The following is a 16,659-nucleotide window of genomic DNA, read 5'->3' as shown; positions in this document are numbered from 1 at the left end:
TGCTCGACGTGACAATGACTTCATTTTGAAGCTTTTTGAGAATTGCACTCTCCTCCATTTTATTGTTACAGGACTTTCGGTTTTCTTCTGTTTTGGAACTACAGGATGAAATTTCAGTGACATCCCTGGTGAAGTATGATTCTCGATAGTCTTTTGTTGAATGAAATATCTCTTTAGAGTCCAAATTCGGTAGTAAATCATTATCTGAAGAGCGCTGAAAACACATACTATCACTCTTGACTGAGAAACTGTTGTTTCCGCATTCATAACAAGTGAGCTCGACGTAGGAGAAAATCTGTATTCAAAACCATTAAAAATTTTGTTTAACGCTGTCTCATTGCCATTTTCGTGTTGGTTCTCACTTCGTAAGGTATTGTTCAGTGCACTCTCAGAATTATCGAGTATATGATTGCTTTTGGGGTGTGTGAGCTTCAGCTTCTTATTATTTCCTCTCCTATTTTCTTCTTCATGGTAACTCAATGATGCTTCAGTTGGTTTGTGCTTCCCAGCTTGCTTTGAATCTTGTTTTTCCATCATAAGTGGCGCTAACAGTTTTGTTTCCTTACGCAACCACTTCAAATGTTGAAAAATGAAGTTGTCTACTCGTAAAGGCAGCTTGTCAAAACCCATTGTCTTTAATTTTGAAAACTGTTGTTCAGTCGCTGCTCACGAACGAATGGATAAAGGAATATGGAAAGAAGAATACATCACAGCTGTCGACTGTGATATATAGTACATCAACTCTTTCAGCATCTCTGCAGCATTAGGAATGTTGTACGGATTCACATCAAAGAGATTGTCATCCTTAGTATGATTTGCAATGACTTCAGCTTCATTGTAGATATGTGTTGCCCTATTAATCCACGTGTTTGCAGTAGATTACTTAGAGTTCAAATCTGATTCCAAAAGACAGTCATCATTGTTTTCAACATCATCAGTTTTCTTGTCATCATCTTTCTTTTCGTCAATATACCAATGACGTGGACCACATCTGATAATGTTATCAAGGTGGATGTTCCATTGATGAATATTCTTGACTGCACTCATCAATAACAAGATGTTCACTCAACGAAACAACCAAAAGTGAACGCAAAGCACTTTCAATATCACGAAAATCTGTCATCATGTAAATATGGGCCAAAATTCGAAGATAAAGTTGTTTGACTTGCGATTTACCTCTTGAGAAGCATTTCCACCTCGAAATCATAACCATAAAATGGTTTAAATCTATTCTCAAACAACATAAGGTTAGAGTTACTCTCTCATGCAAAACAATATGACTATAATACCTATTCAAATAATTTGTTACGTCCGAGAAATTGCCTATTGCTCTAGAAATGCAATCAACAAAGCCTTACCAAAATCAGTTACCATGATTTTTGTTCTGGAAGCTCCATATCTGACGATTTCCATAAAGAAAAATGACAAGAATGATGCGCCATGCCTAGAGGATATCATCTCATAAGTTGGGCAACTGACTGATGATTGATTGATGATATTTGGATCTTTGGTAGTGACGTTTACTTCGCGGATGCACATGTACTGATACAGGTATATGTACTCTGACTTAATTTCCACACTGTCTGCCCTGTTTGACAGATCTCCAAATCGTGAAATAACTCGAAATGCAACGTCACCTGTAGCATCTACTGAATCGTATACACTGCTATTGATTTGATGACAATATTTGTGCAACTGACTTTGATATTTCAGCCAATATATACAGAAGAATGGGTCCAATCTGATTCCGCGAATTTCGTCCTGATGGGTTGTATGTTTTGCGATTTGCAGGTTTTCAACAGGCTTACTAGTTGTTATACCAAATCGTTAGTCCCTTTCCTCTTCTTTAGCCTTTCTCAAGACATCAGTATTTGGTAAATTTGGAGGAATCATGTCTCTGAAAGACAAATTTTTCGCTTCATCATTTCGCCAAAGAGCTGCAGGCATCCTGCTATCAACCAATTTAGCAGCGACCTGTTGTCTTCTCGTGTCACGAAGTTGTCTTCTTTTCAGGTGATTACTATCGTCTGAAAAGTTTGAAAGTCTGCAGTTTAGAATAATATCGTTGTCCTTTTTTGGCTTTTTCAAAGCCATCCCTTAGAAAGTGGCTCCGCATTCTGTACATCTGCCTTTGATCGTCAAGGAGTATTTTGAACTTGAAGTTTCACAGGCTTTCGCGTATTTTAAAGAGAAGGCACATGGAATTTTGTGATGTTCATAAATTTTATCAGCCATCAAATCGGTCCACTTCCATATTTCCAGTCTTGAAGGTTTTCCAAGTTTCCTGTTCGTTGTTTTATGGTAGACCATTTTTCTGCTGGCAGTAGTAGGTCAAATTGCTTTGTCATGCCCTTGTTGCATGAAGAACCAAAAACATTCCACGACTCACCTTTGCTGTCGTCGTCTTTTTCTTCAATGAAACATTCCAGCCTGAAGGTCTTTCTAGCAAAAGTAAGCAGATCATGACGATCTTCTTTAATTGTTGTGTAAATATGTTTTGAAGACATTTTCGAGCCGATGTCGGCCATGGCATCGGACAGTTTTTGGAAGACCGGATGAGATAGAGCGAACTGAATGCCTCTATCATCGATTACTTTAAATTCCTCCACGCTGAGAAGACGTTTCAATTCTCGTAGATTGTACATTTTTATGGGTATTACGGTTCATAAATATCACTTACACAACAGCATCGACTGCACAACAGGCACCGACGGCACAAGAGCTCTGACTGAACGAGCATAATGATTATTCGTATCAGTGTGAGTAGTATTGTTACGTTTAGTCATTAGGGGCAGATCAAGGAGCGAAGTGCAGCGCTGGCGGGCGTCTTCACTCGACACAGCGCGCGCCACCCAAAAAGTGCAGCTATTGTTGATGCTACCGCGAGAAGCTTTGATGCTACCTCTATTGTAACTGCTACGCTGACGTCACTTGCCGATTGTTTAAAAGACGCAGTTCACGTGTTCATTGTTTCCAGATGTAGTGCCACGACTTTTGCATTGTTGCTCTGCTTTGTTTAGTTTTTATTATCCTTGCATCGGGCGCAGCTGTTCAGATTGATACATGTCGAAATTTTCTGTAAATTACTGTTCAACAATTTGCAGTATTGGCGCCTTCTCGTCAATAGCTTTCCTTCTCCCTATGCTTTTCATTGTTGTGTGATTCTGTAAATTAATTGTCAACAATTGGCAGCACTGCCGCCTTCTCGTTATAGTTTCTTTTCTCTGCATGCCTTTCATTGTTGTATGATTCAGTATCGACACTAATGCTCTCTTGATGAGATATGAGCCGATTGCTCGTTTTTATTCACTGTGCCCTTTCGTGTATCATTTCAACAATCAATTTATTTGTTTATCAACGTAGTAAGTAGTACAAAGCTAATCCAGAATGTAAAATGCACTTAAATTCTTTTTGAACTGTTTAATCGTCAGTGTCCGCTGTCTGAACGTCAAATATCAAATTATTACACTGCGCCTGGTTGCGTTATTTTATAGGAATTTTATTAGTTTAAGTGGTATGTGCTAGATCATGTTGAAGAAATCCAAAGCATATTGTTCGAAGATGATAATATTATTCGAACTTTACGTGGACCAATAGGCGCAGCCAAAGCAGCCTTTGTTATGCTGTAATTGCCTCATAGATGACGATATTTGTCTATTGTAGTTTTGTATTCCAATCAGCATTTTGAGAGCATCAAAGCTTCATTTCAGTGTGACGGAGGGGTAAAATCAATAGATGTTATTGAATTGAAAGCCTCTATCAGTCTCTTGTTTTTAATTGTTATTAACAAAAGTAACAGATAAAGCCTGGAAGATCTGTGTGGACTGATGGGGATGGCATTGAAAAATTTCACCTCGCAAATGAACATAAAACGTTTCAAATTTATTGTGTGGTGCCTTAGATTTTACAATCGCGCTATTCGTGAGGAAAGAAGACAATTAGACAAGCTAACACCAATTCGGGAAATATTTATTGTGTTTGTACACAACTACCAGAAATCTTATACCCTCGGAGAAAATGTTACAGTAGACAAGGCGCTGGAAGGATTCTGTGGAAGGTGCAGTTTTCGCCAATATGTACCTATCAAAACATACAAGTATGGATTTAAAATCTATGCCTTTGTGGATTCTTAATAATTTCACCTGTACAATTTGGAAATATACGCTGTGTTCCAACCAGAAGGGTTTACCAACTGAGCAATAAACATTTTTTGTGGTTCCGTGGCTGTGTAAAGCTATATATCAGTCAGGTCAAAATGTGAAAGCAGACAACTGGTTTACTAGTACTGGAATGATAATAGAGCTATGAAGGGAGAAATTTTCTTTCATTGGCACGATGAAGAAAAACAAGCACGAGATTTCTCTAGAGTTTGCTATCAGTAAAAGAAGGGCTGCCCACAGTTCCCTTTTTGGCTTCCACAAGACTGAACTCTAGTTTCCTCTGTACCTAAAAAGGGGAAGTGTGTGATCCTGGCATCACGTTTCCCTGAAGATAATTCGATGGATGCTAACACTGTAGATAAACGGAAGCCATCCATTGTAAATTTTACAATAGCATCAACTGTGGTATTGTCACAGCAGATAAGCTGAATGCTTTGTACAACGTTGCAAGAAACATGCGCTGTTGGTCAATGGTTATATTTTTGTAATGATCAATATGGTTGGAATCTATGCACAAGTGATTTATTGTGGCAACAGTAAGAATTGTATCAGAAGGAAAGGGTTGCTGAATCATCTATGTTATAAATTGTTGTTTTCTTCGCTATATTCTATTCAAAGTTTGTAGAAAGAACTCTAGAACTATGGCATGTCTATCAAGAACTCTGAAAAAAATATACATTTCTGAAGGAAAGGGTGCCAACTTCACAGTAAGTGGTTTCCTCCTTAAATTGCTATTATCTCGCAAACTATTAGCTGCACAAAAAAATGATTCTTGGATTTTCGATAGAACTATTGGGGTTCTGATCAGAACTATCCTCAGAACTGTTGTACGGATTTACTTTTTGCGAAAATCGACAAAGAATGGTTTCGATGCCAAAATTTTTTCGAGTATTGTTGTTTTCTTCGCTAAATTCTGCAGACTATTCAAATTTTGTACAAAGAACTCTAGAACTATGGCATATCTATCAAGAACTCTGAAAAAATATATATTTCTGAAGAAAGGGTACCAGTTTCACAGTAAGATCTCTTATGGGGTTCGCAATTAAGTTGCAATTACCTCTGAAACTATTACCTACACAAAAAAATGCAACTAGGATTTTCGATAGAACTCTGCACGTGGTGTACAGAACTGTCATCAGAACTTTTGTACGAATATATTTATACTTTCTGTAGAGAAAGTGTCTCCCACATTAAATCAACTTATCATATAAACTATTATCGCCATAGAAAAATGTCATTGGGATTTTCGATAGAGCTCTTGGGTTTGTGTTCAGAACTGTCCTCAGAACTGTTGTACAAGTTTAATTTTTGCGAAAATTGACAAAGAATCTTTTCGATAAGAAAATTTGTTCGAGCATTGTTGTTTTCTTCGCTAAATTCTGCCGAACTATTGAAATTTTGTACAAAGAACTCTAGAACTATGGCGTATCTATCAAGAACTCTGAAGAAATATACACTTCTGAAAAAAAGGGTGCCAACTTCACAGTAAGTGAAAAGATTTTCTCCTTAAATTGCAACTACCTGGTAGACTATTAGCTGCACAAAAAATGTTATTTGGATTTTCGATAGAACTCTTGGAGTTCTGTCAGAGCTGTGCTCAGAACTGTTGTACTTATTTACAGTTTGCGAAAATTGACAAAGAATATTATCGATACGAAATTTTTTTCGAATATTGTTGTTTTCTTCGCTACATTCTGCAGAACTATCGAAATTTTGAACAAAGAACTCTAGAACTATGGCACATCTAAGAAGAACTGTGAAAAAAATGTATATTTCTCGAAAAAGGGGTGCTAACTTCACATGACTCTGGAATTACAGGCAACTACAATAACAACATAAATACGATCGAAAATCCCACGATCCCATCAACTATTTTTGCAGACGTAGGCTTGTTGAGACTTTGACAATTTCCTACATTTACTACCTAAGGCAAAAGAATGAATCCCAAGGTATTTATTAGTGCTTTTCGTCATGTATTTCCACGCAACTGGACGGAAGCACAGAAAATCAGATTTGTCGTGGGATATGCTCTTATAGGCAACTGAAGTGGCCGAACTTTGCAGCACTTATACCCAACTTGAGCGAGCTTTCCTCGACAAATACTGGTCTGAGACCATGCAAGAAAGACTCAGACGATAAATTTTCAACCCTGCACCAATGGCAAATACAGTAGCCTACGTGGATACTTTGAAAAATACCTGAACAAGATACGCTACTGGACGAATCCAGTATCACAGGTAGAAGTGTTAAAAATTTTGAAAAGTCGTTTACCATCGCACATTAGAAAAAAAATAGTCACAACGCTCGAGCACGACACTGAATATTTTCTGTCAGTGCTCGATTCTATCGACTTAATCTATGAGGAAAGACCTGTACTTCATAGAGCAACTGAAAATCAGGCACAACAACAACATAATTATGTAAATCAGTCAGCGAAACGTGATTTAAACACCATAGTAAGGTTGGTATACACAACAGCAAAATTACATACCCAGAGATAATGAGTACAGTAATGGGAACGGAAAAAACAACGATTTAAAACAAATTTCCTAAACAACAAGGGTAATTTCAACGCATGAGCGAATTACAATTCAGCATTACAAGGCCCTATGCCGAATATCAATATAAACAGTCAGCCACAGCAGTGGCCGACGCACGGCAACAATGCCATGCCTCACGCTGTACCACAGCCGACCTTTGGGCAGCAAAATAACTGTACAGCAGCTAATGACACAAATTGGCGAAGTACACGCAAAGTGGAACTCACTGAAATTTCTCCAGGTAATGAACTAAGTCACACTACGCCGTCGGAAAACACCAACCGGTCGTAGTTAAGCCCCAGGCTTTTGACCTCTCAGGGAGTGGGGGCAAGACAGAACTACAAACATGTTTCATAAGATTTGACAAATGGGGTGACACCAAAGATGATTTGTATCAGCATGAGTTAGATCAAGGAAGAACAAGTACAAGCAATCATTAAGGTGAAAATATTTAACATTGACACACAGTTAATTTTAGATACAGGTGCAACTACCAACCTAATGTCAAATGTATTTTTTTTGTGAACTGAAGAAGGGAGGTAAGTTCAAAACATTTCCCGAACAAAATTGCAAGTTGCAAACTGCTACAGGCAGTAAGGATAACTTGATTAAACATCAAGTGCTTATTCCAGTACAAATTGAACATGTTACAGTGTAGTGTAACTTTCTTATAATTGACAAACTTTTAGTTAGTTGTCTTTTTGGCATGGACATGTTTAGAACGTACAAAACACAGATTGACATAGGTAATGGTAAATGCCACTTTTATGCAAAGGATCAGATCTTTTCTATTGATTTAGTCAAAACACCTGATGAAAGTAAGAAAAACAAACCAGAGTCAAAGGTCGTAGTACAATATTCCTTTCCAGCTGTGTATTTCACAAACAAATTTGATACTGAACAAGAAGAGAACACTGAGATTAGTTAGGAAATGGTAGAGCAGAAACTAAGTGAATTACAGGTACTAAATGATATCCAACGACAGTAACTTTCTGACTTGTTATTTAAGTATGTCAATGTTTTCAGTAAAGAGCCACGAGTAATCAAAGACTATGAATATAAATTTGAAGTCTATCCACATGAGACATTTTGTATAATGTCAAACCCTATTCCATCGGCAAAACGAGAGGCAGTAAGGGAAAAGACCAATCGTATGATTAAATGGGAAATTATACAACCTTCATTTCCACTCTATTGTAGTCCAATATTGCCAGTAAGCAAACCAGATGGTTCTGTAAGATTAGTTCTCGATGCTTGAGGTATCAATAGGATTATAATACCAGTATTCATAAGACCAGAAAGTTTGGACGAACAGCTTCTAAAGTTTTATAATATAAAATATTTCAGTGTACTCGATCTCAAAATGCCCTACTGGCAAATAAAACTCCGTGAAGAAAGTCGAAAATATACAGCATTTGTTTGTGGGGGCAGAAATTACGAATTCTGTGTTCTACCTTTTGGACTGAACATTAGCACAGGAGTGCTTATATATGCATTGGACAAGGTTTTAGGACCAGAATCGCTTAGCAAAGTTACTGTCTATGTAGACGACCTGCTAATAGCCTCACCTACTTGGTTGGAATAAAGCAGGCTCATTGAACAGGTGCTTCAGCGATTTGCAGATTACGGAGTAACAGCCAATCAAAAACGTCTAGTTTTGGTAAGGAGCCAAGTCAAGTTTTTAGGACATATTGTGTCAGAACAAGGTATATTACCTGATCCGAAAAAACTTGATGCCATATGCAGTTGTCCAGCTCTGAGGAATAAAAAACAACTAAAAGTCTTTTTAGGACTAGCTTCGTTTTTTTTTAATTCGTACCACAACAACTGATGAACAGTGATGCATTGCTCAACTTTTTACGAATAAATAGGCTCTGGTTATGGGATGATAAGTGTCAAGAAGACTTTAATAACATTAAGCAGCCATTGGTAAATGAAAACATTCTTAGCCACCCTAACATGTCCAAGGATTTTTGTCTATGCACAGATGCCTCATCTCAAGGGCTGGGGGCATGCTTATTCCAGATGCGAGAAGAAGGAGGTAAAGAAGTACCCAAAGTTATCTGTGTTGCTAGTCCACATTATCAGAAACAGAGAGATCTTACTCTGTGTCAGAACTGGAAAGTTTAGCGGTACTATGGGAATTTAAAAAGTTTGAAAATTTTTCGTGGGGCAAGAGTATCAAAGTTTGCTGTGACCACCAATCACTGTCATTTCTTTTAACATGTAAACTATTGCATTGTAGACTAGCTAGAGATCATTTATGTTAAAGGATGTCAGAACGTTGTTGCAGACGCCTTGTCTAGGCTACCACAAGGTTTAGAGGAATTTAGTGAATTAACAGAGCAAGATGCAGAAATCAAAACGTTATTAATGCAAGGTGCAACACAACAGTCTAGTTACCATAAGTTTTGTAAGCAGATGAAAATTATACAACAACAAGATAGCAGATGGAGTAAAGTCATGCAAAACCTTAAGCAAGATGAAAGTGGAAAGGTAAGTAAATAGAATCAGGTGTACAAGGGCGTTTTGTTTCATAGGAAACATGAAAAATCTTATCAATGGAGTGTGTGTATCCTGGAAGATTATATCGACAAATTTATAAGACACACACACGAAGTACGGGGACACTATGGAGTGAGCAAATGTACTGCACTTCGTTATTTTCCAAATTTGAGAAGACGAGTACTACAGGTATTAAGAAAGTGTGCAATATGTCAAAAATCAAAACAGTCCAATGTGTCAAAATATACTGAGCTACACCCAGTATAAAAAATCCTCTAGATATTGTATCCCTGGACATAGCCGGTCCATATCCAAGAAGTAAAAGAGAAGTAAGAAAGATAGTAGCACTATGCAATATTTTCTTAAAGCATATCAAAATGTATGCCCTTAAAAATGCAACAGCCACAAATATCAGAAAAAGAATTGAGGAAGACTATTTGAGAAGAGTAGGTAAACCAAAGGTACTACTAACTGATAATGCTTCATATTTCGTTGGGCGGAAGTGGAAACAATTTATGACCTCACAGGACATAAAGCACATATCAGTAAGCTTTTTTCACCCAGAAGCAATCCCAGCTAACGAGTCTTTAAAGAATTTAACCGGTGTATTAGGACATTCACCCCTCATAAACATCCCAATGGGTAGAATATGTAACTCATTTCACGTAAGTTATCAATAACCTTCCGCACTCTTCAACAGGTTCCACGCCTAATGAGTTGATGTTCCGGACAAAGCAAACGAATGAATGGGAGTCGTCCATACTAAGGGTACACACTACAGAAATGACGTTACAAGATAAAATCAAACAAGCAACAGTTACTCTAGAAAACACTGTCGAGTATAGAAGGAAAATTTATGACAAGAAACTGAAACGTGTTACACAATTTTTTGAAGGGCAACGAGTCCTCTTACGGACTCACCCTAAATCGACAAAATTTGGCAAACTGAATAAGAAGTGGCAATTACTCTATTCAGGACCATATGTAATTTCCAAACTACCATATCCTGGGACATAGAGATTAGCCTATGAGAAAACAGGAAGAGACAAGGGTGTCTACCCCCACAAAGTTATAAAAGCCTTTATAGAATGACAAAGTGTGATAACATTTTTTTTCACAAGATAATTGTACATAGTGTACATAATTCAAAGTGTAATTTTTCTTCTAGAGTGTATGTTAAGATAAAGTATTGCGTATAGACACAAGTGATTCTTTTGATTTGTACGCATAGGCATAAAAATTATCAGCAATGAGAAGTAACACACCACTTCCTGTGAAGCGAAAGTATAAACAAAATTAGCTTACGGCTGTGCTCATATGAGACAGACTGACTGAAGGTGCAGCCAAAATAGGAATGCAATATGTACCTAACTTCAATACAAAGTAAACGGAAATACTACGTAAATACATGTACTGTTTAAGAAATAAGGAACCTATTGATATGGTTAGACGCTGGACTCGCATTCGGGAGGACGACGGTTCAATCCCGCGTCCGGCCATCCTGATTTAGGTTTTCCGTGATTTCCCTAAATCGCTCCAGGCAAATGCCAGGATGGTTCCTTTGAAAGGGCACGGCCGACTTCCTTCCCCATCCTTCCCTAATCTGATGAGACCGATGACTTCGCCGTCTGTTCTCCTTCCCCGAAACAACCAACCAACCAACCAACCTATTGATATACATACACGGAGATTTAATTACATACTAAGCTATATACAACATATTTACAACCAAAAAGAAGCATTATGGAAACCTGTATGAGACGTGTAAGCTAAGGACGAACGACAAAATACCGTAAGAAATGTCATATAATTTTCTTTGCAAGGAAAATGATCATAAAGGGTAACAGAATAAACGAATGTCCGTAAATTTAAACAAAATATGGAAATATCTGCGGGCATATGGAATGACCAATTGCATGAGTGGCCATCCAGCTACGAAATGCAATTAGTTTTAAGTTTTTTTTCTTTCAGCGAGCAGTTCATCGTCATGGCGCAGAAGAAGATAATTACATCGAGAGTAGCAGGTACCAAATGATGAAATGGGCAGCACCTCGAGTAAACAATTTCGTTATAAGGATATTTACAATAAAAGTCATAAGGGAAATGAAAAATGAAATATGCATCATCGCAGTGTGTCTCAGTGACAATTATCACTACCTATTTGTACACACATCCTCATCGTCCTTCTAAATGCGAGAGAGTCAGACTACGTTTGTCTAAAAAAAAAAAAAAAAAAAACTGAACAAAAAATTGAATAGGAAAATGTTTTCGTTTGTCTGCGCCTTACTGCAAGTTCATAATTAACGTCTTTGCCAACCCTTTGGTTACTAGGTGTTTCAGTTTTTTGTTTTTTAATAAATCTTAATTTTACAGCATTCTGAAGGCCTTTTATCATGTGCCTCTTCGGTTGTCCCCACACTGTACGTTGACATAAACATTTAGGTATGAGATTTTGCAAAAACCTATTAATTTCTTATAGTCACACATGAAAGCTTGAATAATGACATTTCCAGGTATTTGAGAAAGATAAGTTCATGATGGTTAAAACATCAGATTTCACACTAAGCTATCGGTGAACTGAAGTAAACAACATTAGTACATGAAGAAACAACCTGACACTTCGTCAATGATCAGTCGACACACATTATTTCAATGAAGCAAAAGTTCCTTGGCAACTAGTCCATGATTGGACGAGTGACATTTACTCATAAATGCTTGAACCAGTAGAAGAGTATTTCCTTTCTTCCCTTCCAAGCAAAGGAGGTGGCGCCAAGCGTAGTTAGGCCAGCAATGCGCGATGTTTTAGTCCTATTTCCAACGTCTTTCTCCCTCCTCTGCCTAAGAAAGAAATAAGCTCCCATAAGTGATAAAAGCCTATCTATAAAATGAAGCAAAAATGTATCACATGCTCGTATTGTGTCATAAAAATGTGATATGTAATTAATTTGCATATGTGATGTGAATGAAGATGAGTTGAAACTAACAAACAAACTGTAGTAACAGAACCCAATTAATGAAAATTATTATGACATTTTAAAACTTAAGAAATTTATGTTGGATGGAACATCAACCATAGGTATAAGCTATCACGTTCTGTATATTATTGTAACTCAATACATGTATGAATTTTCATTGGAAACCCAAATTCTATATGAAGAAATGAACTTCAGAGATAAGCAATTTATGCAATGTTTTGGATGGCTATATGTGTCTTTCAACACGTGCACGGTCAAGTGTGGTGACACGAACATTCGTATGCAATGAATATTGTCGATCACAACGCTTGATACATGGACAAGTGAACTATAGTTGTTCGAGCAGGTACTCATCTCATCGACAGATGCTGTTTGTCAGGGTTCTCTCCGCTGAAAATTCGAGTACGACCGGTAGTAATGACACCCAGGCCGTAAAAATGGAGATAGTGTCGGATTTTGAACAATAAGCACACACACACTGCACCCAGAATGAATACAAACGCCACAGCAATTCTTCGATACGTGGCACCCAGGTGAAAGTATGACATTCAGTGTGACATCAATACCAAGAAAACGAGTGCATGCACGTGCAATGGTAGCATATAGTACGTTGACTTTTTGGCAACTAGTTATTGCCGCCAAATCAGCCAGTGCGCCAGCACGAAATCCGGTAGCTAGAATGGAGCAAACTGGACATTATTGTTAGCATGCTAAATTTGAATATGTAATGGACTCACATATTGTGTATATAATATTTTAATTTCTTCTAGAACTTTAACATGCATAGGATAAGCTGACATGTTCAGTCCACAAAAAAATGAAAAAGAGAGAGAGAAGCCGATGATACAGGGTATCAACCCCAATCTGCAAATTTAAGTAAAAAAGCACTGTACGTCTCCATAACATGTCAACGTATAGTGTGGGTAGAACCGAATAAGCACATGATGAAAGGCCTTCACGATGCCGTAAAATTAAGATTTATTAAAAAACAAAAAATTCAAACACCTAGTAACCAGAGGGTTGGCAAAGACGTTAATTATGAACTCGCGGTAAGGCGCAGACAAACGAAAACATTTTCCTATTCAATTTGTTGTTCAGTTATTTTTTTTTGTTTAGACAAACACAGTCTGACTCTCTCGCATTTAGAAGGACGATGAGGATGTGGGATTTAAAAGATGAAGCCTTGCGATCTCGATGTATTATATGTGTGGGTGAATAATACAATGTTAAAGAACTGTATCAAGCATTTTACTTATTGAAGTAAGTGAAGAGGAAAATTACAGAAGAGGATTTTCGTGATTACGACAAGCCCGGTGTCTCCGGAGTCCTTGGCCGCCTACAGCTTCAACAAAAAGTAAGGAAGTCTGATGCCCAAAAGAATACCAATAAGCACAGAAAATTTTAACAACGCAACCGTATTCCACACTGTTTAGAAATCTTGTTCTGTTTTGAAATGTGGAAAACCTAGTGACAAATCGTTACATTTTGTGTCCAAGTTACTATGCTGTTGTGTAACTATATTGAATTTTGTGTTCATATCATGGAATTTAGTGTTCACAGTTGCCAGTAATTGCTGTAACAGCGCATGGGAGGTTCTGCTATCGTTACTATCAACTGTACATTGCATGATAATATTCGGATTACCGATAATCGGTATCCGTCCTGTGTTGTCAAAATACATTGCTATTCCACATTCCTCTATTTCCTATAAATCGCTTTGGGGGATGCGTGAAACAGTCTCATCGTTAGTCATCATGGTATCATCCAGTTTGTCTGCGTATCTATGCTGTCATTTGTTACATATGTGGTACCTATCTCTGATTTATGTCGACTTTCTGCTAGTGCACGGTTGGCGTTCCGTTTCGTTCATTTGTTCGTGCAAATCACTGTCATTTTGGCCGATTGCACCTTCTGTATTACAATCAGCAATGGGTAATTTTTGGTCAGCCATTCTGTCGTGCCAGTAATTACCAAAAAATTAATAAAAACCAGTAGAAAAAATTTTATGTACAAAAATCTTGCACCTGGAACGTGCAGTTTCCTGTGAAATCGCGTTTCGATGAATTCCTGTCAATTTCGCGAAAAGCATTACGACACAAATGATTGAAATTTTCGTAATAATTTACACTATACTGATGAGTCAAACTTTGGTATTACTTTTGAGTCCTTTTGCTTGATAAATTTTCGACTAGGGAAATGGTGAAGAAAAAGGAAAGGAAGTTAACTACGACAAGTGAGGCGCTACTAAGCGATATCATGCAAGCTATTGCATAAGTTTCCTATCTTCTCTGCGTAGTGAAGCAGCTCACTTACGTCTCCCGTTCGTGGTTAAATTGGTCGTTTTAATTCTCTGCTCCTCGTTTTTTATATTACGCTCCGCGTTTCCGTGTATTATGGCTTTTGTTGCACTCGTATTCATGCAATAAGAAAATAGAAAAATTAGCTTTTCTTTTACACAGTAATGACAAAATTTTTTCATATGTTCAGCTAACATTCGCTAGAAAAAGTCTGTTCATGTTTAGCTATGACGTTGTCCTGGAAAATTGGTCACCAATTGTGTTAGTCTGTGGGTCGTTTTTGGAATAACCATGCTGGAAGACAGCCCAACAGTTAACACAAATTGTAGGAGTCAGCGCGAAATTTACGTAATGGGAGATAATTAGTACTTGCAGTACTGGAATTAAAGCCTGGACTCTTGTTGAAACTAAATTGGTGCCATGAAGTCTTCCTCATAGCATAAGAAAAATACAGTGCAATGTACTAATGCTGAATTCACAAAAGTGAATAATGTATATAGGGTAATTTTTCTTATTCTATCCAGGAGATATTTTAGAATATTTGATTTTGCAAAAAAATTGATGCTTAGCAAAAATCAATTGTTCGATTATTAGACATGTATATTTAATAGAAGTCACTATAGTGCGTTTAAAATTAGTTGCGACTTTTGACGTTTGGCTCAGCGGCGGGGACGTGACGCCGTTACCCAGGTAACACTAATGGCGAGCCAGCTTTCCCTACCACGCCGCCAGCAGTTCGGTTGGTAAGAGCCCCTACTGTCAAGTTGTGGGTAAACTGTGCGACTTGGTGCCGCGCATCAGATGCACGTTCATACATTACGTCTTGTTGCAAAGTGATATTTTCTGGCGTTGAATTGCTCTGCAGTCGTCAGGTATTGTGAACGAGTGTTTCGTGTTGGCGTTGCATTAATAACAACAGTGCAGTACGTCTGAAAACACAAGATTCACAATAAAAGTGGACGTTGAGGAACACATCCACTGGCTGTGAAAATAAAGTGCTGCAGCAAAATATTCCTCCGAATTCGACAATAATTATGGACATTGTACCGTACCACTCTGATGGTACAGATAAAGCTACAACAATGCAGTGGATGAAAGCGGATATTTGGTTCCTGATTCAAAGAAATGTCCCACTGGATAAAGTTGAACACAGTATGTATAAGGCAAAGTTAATGGAAGTGAAGTACTGTACAAGCCAAAATCCCCACGGTATCAGGTCGACAAACTGGCTGACGCTAAAGGACTTAGTTTAATCAGCCTTCGTCCGTATCACGCTAATTTAAACTCGACTGAAAATAAGCTCAGTGAATCTAAAATGCTGAAAGAAGAAGCCATTGGAAATGTTACACCACAGGACAGATCTTGAGTTGTCAGCCATACCAAGAAAGTAGTTGAGGAGAGATGGATTCACAAAGGACTATGACGAGTTCTGAGCAATACGTAACTTCTCTTGTTTCCACGTTAAAATTTGCTTCTTTTGCCAAAACAAACCATAGTTTGGAAATGTTTCTATCACTAACATTCCAATGCAGTTGAAATTGCGACAGACTCATCAAATAGTGTGTTATTAAACTAGTAATGAAGGCAAGTCAAGGCAACAACTTACGAAACAGCCCATTCTCAGAATAAAGTAAACGTGGAACTTCTTCACTTATATTGTCACAAAACCCACAGAAATTCTCGTTTCACCAGCTATTGATGGTCCTTTAAAATTACATTATTGCACTGGAAAAAATCTGTAGTTGCTTGACTATCGCGGCGGATATGAAAGTTTCGGACAAAAGTCATACAGCAAAATATTCTGCTCTTTGTGTGCTATCATTTGCCAAAATCTTGTTTCGATACCTCGAACGGTTTATGAGATACGTGGGATTTATGACTATTTCCTTCTGGCTTTTTCGCTGGCGCGTGCTTTCATGACAGAGTGGTTTACATACAATCCATTTTCTCGAGACTGCAGAGAGATCCCTTCAAGTTTAAACAATAATCCAATGTGTTTTCTACATTATATGACCTAACATGCACGAAACACAAATTCATAGCAGCCCTTAAGTTTCACTGCAAACTTGCAGTACTTTACCTAAGATGGAAATATTACAACTACGAGCATTAACGAAATGCTACGCAGTTTATCATGAAGCTAACGAATTAACCTGTAAGATCTGCGACAGTGCTGGCCGAT

The sequence above is a fragment of the Schistocerca piceifrons genome, chromosome 4 (assembly GCF_021461385.2).
Source record: "Schistocerca piceifrons isolate TAMUIC-IGC-003096 chromosome 4, iqSchPice1.1, whole genome shotgun sequence".
In the NCBI taxonomy this organism is placed as follows: Eukaryota; Metazoa; Arthropoda; class Insecta; order Orthoptera; family Acrididae; genus Schistocerca; species Schistocerca piceifrons.
This window is presented reverse-complemented; position numbering follows the sequence as displayed.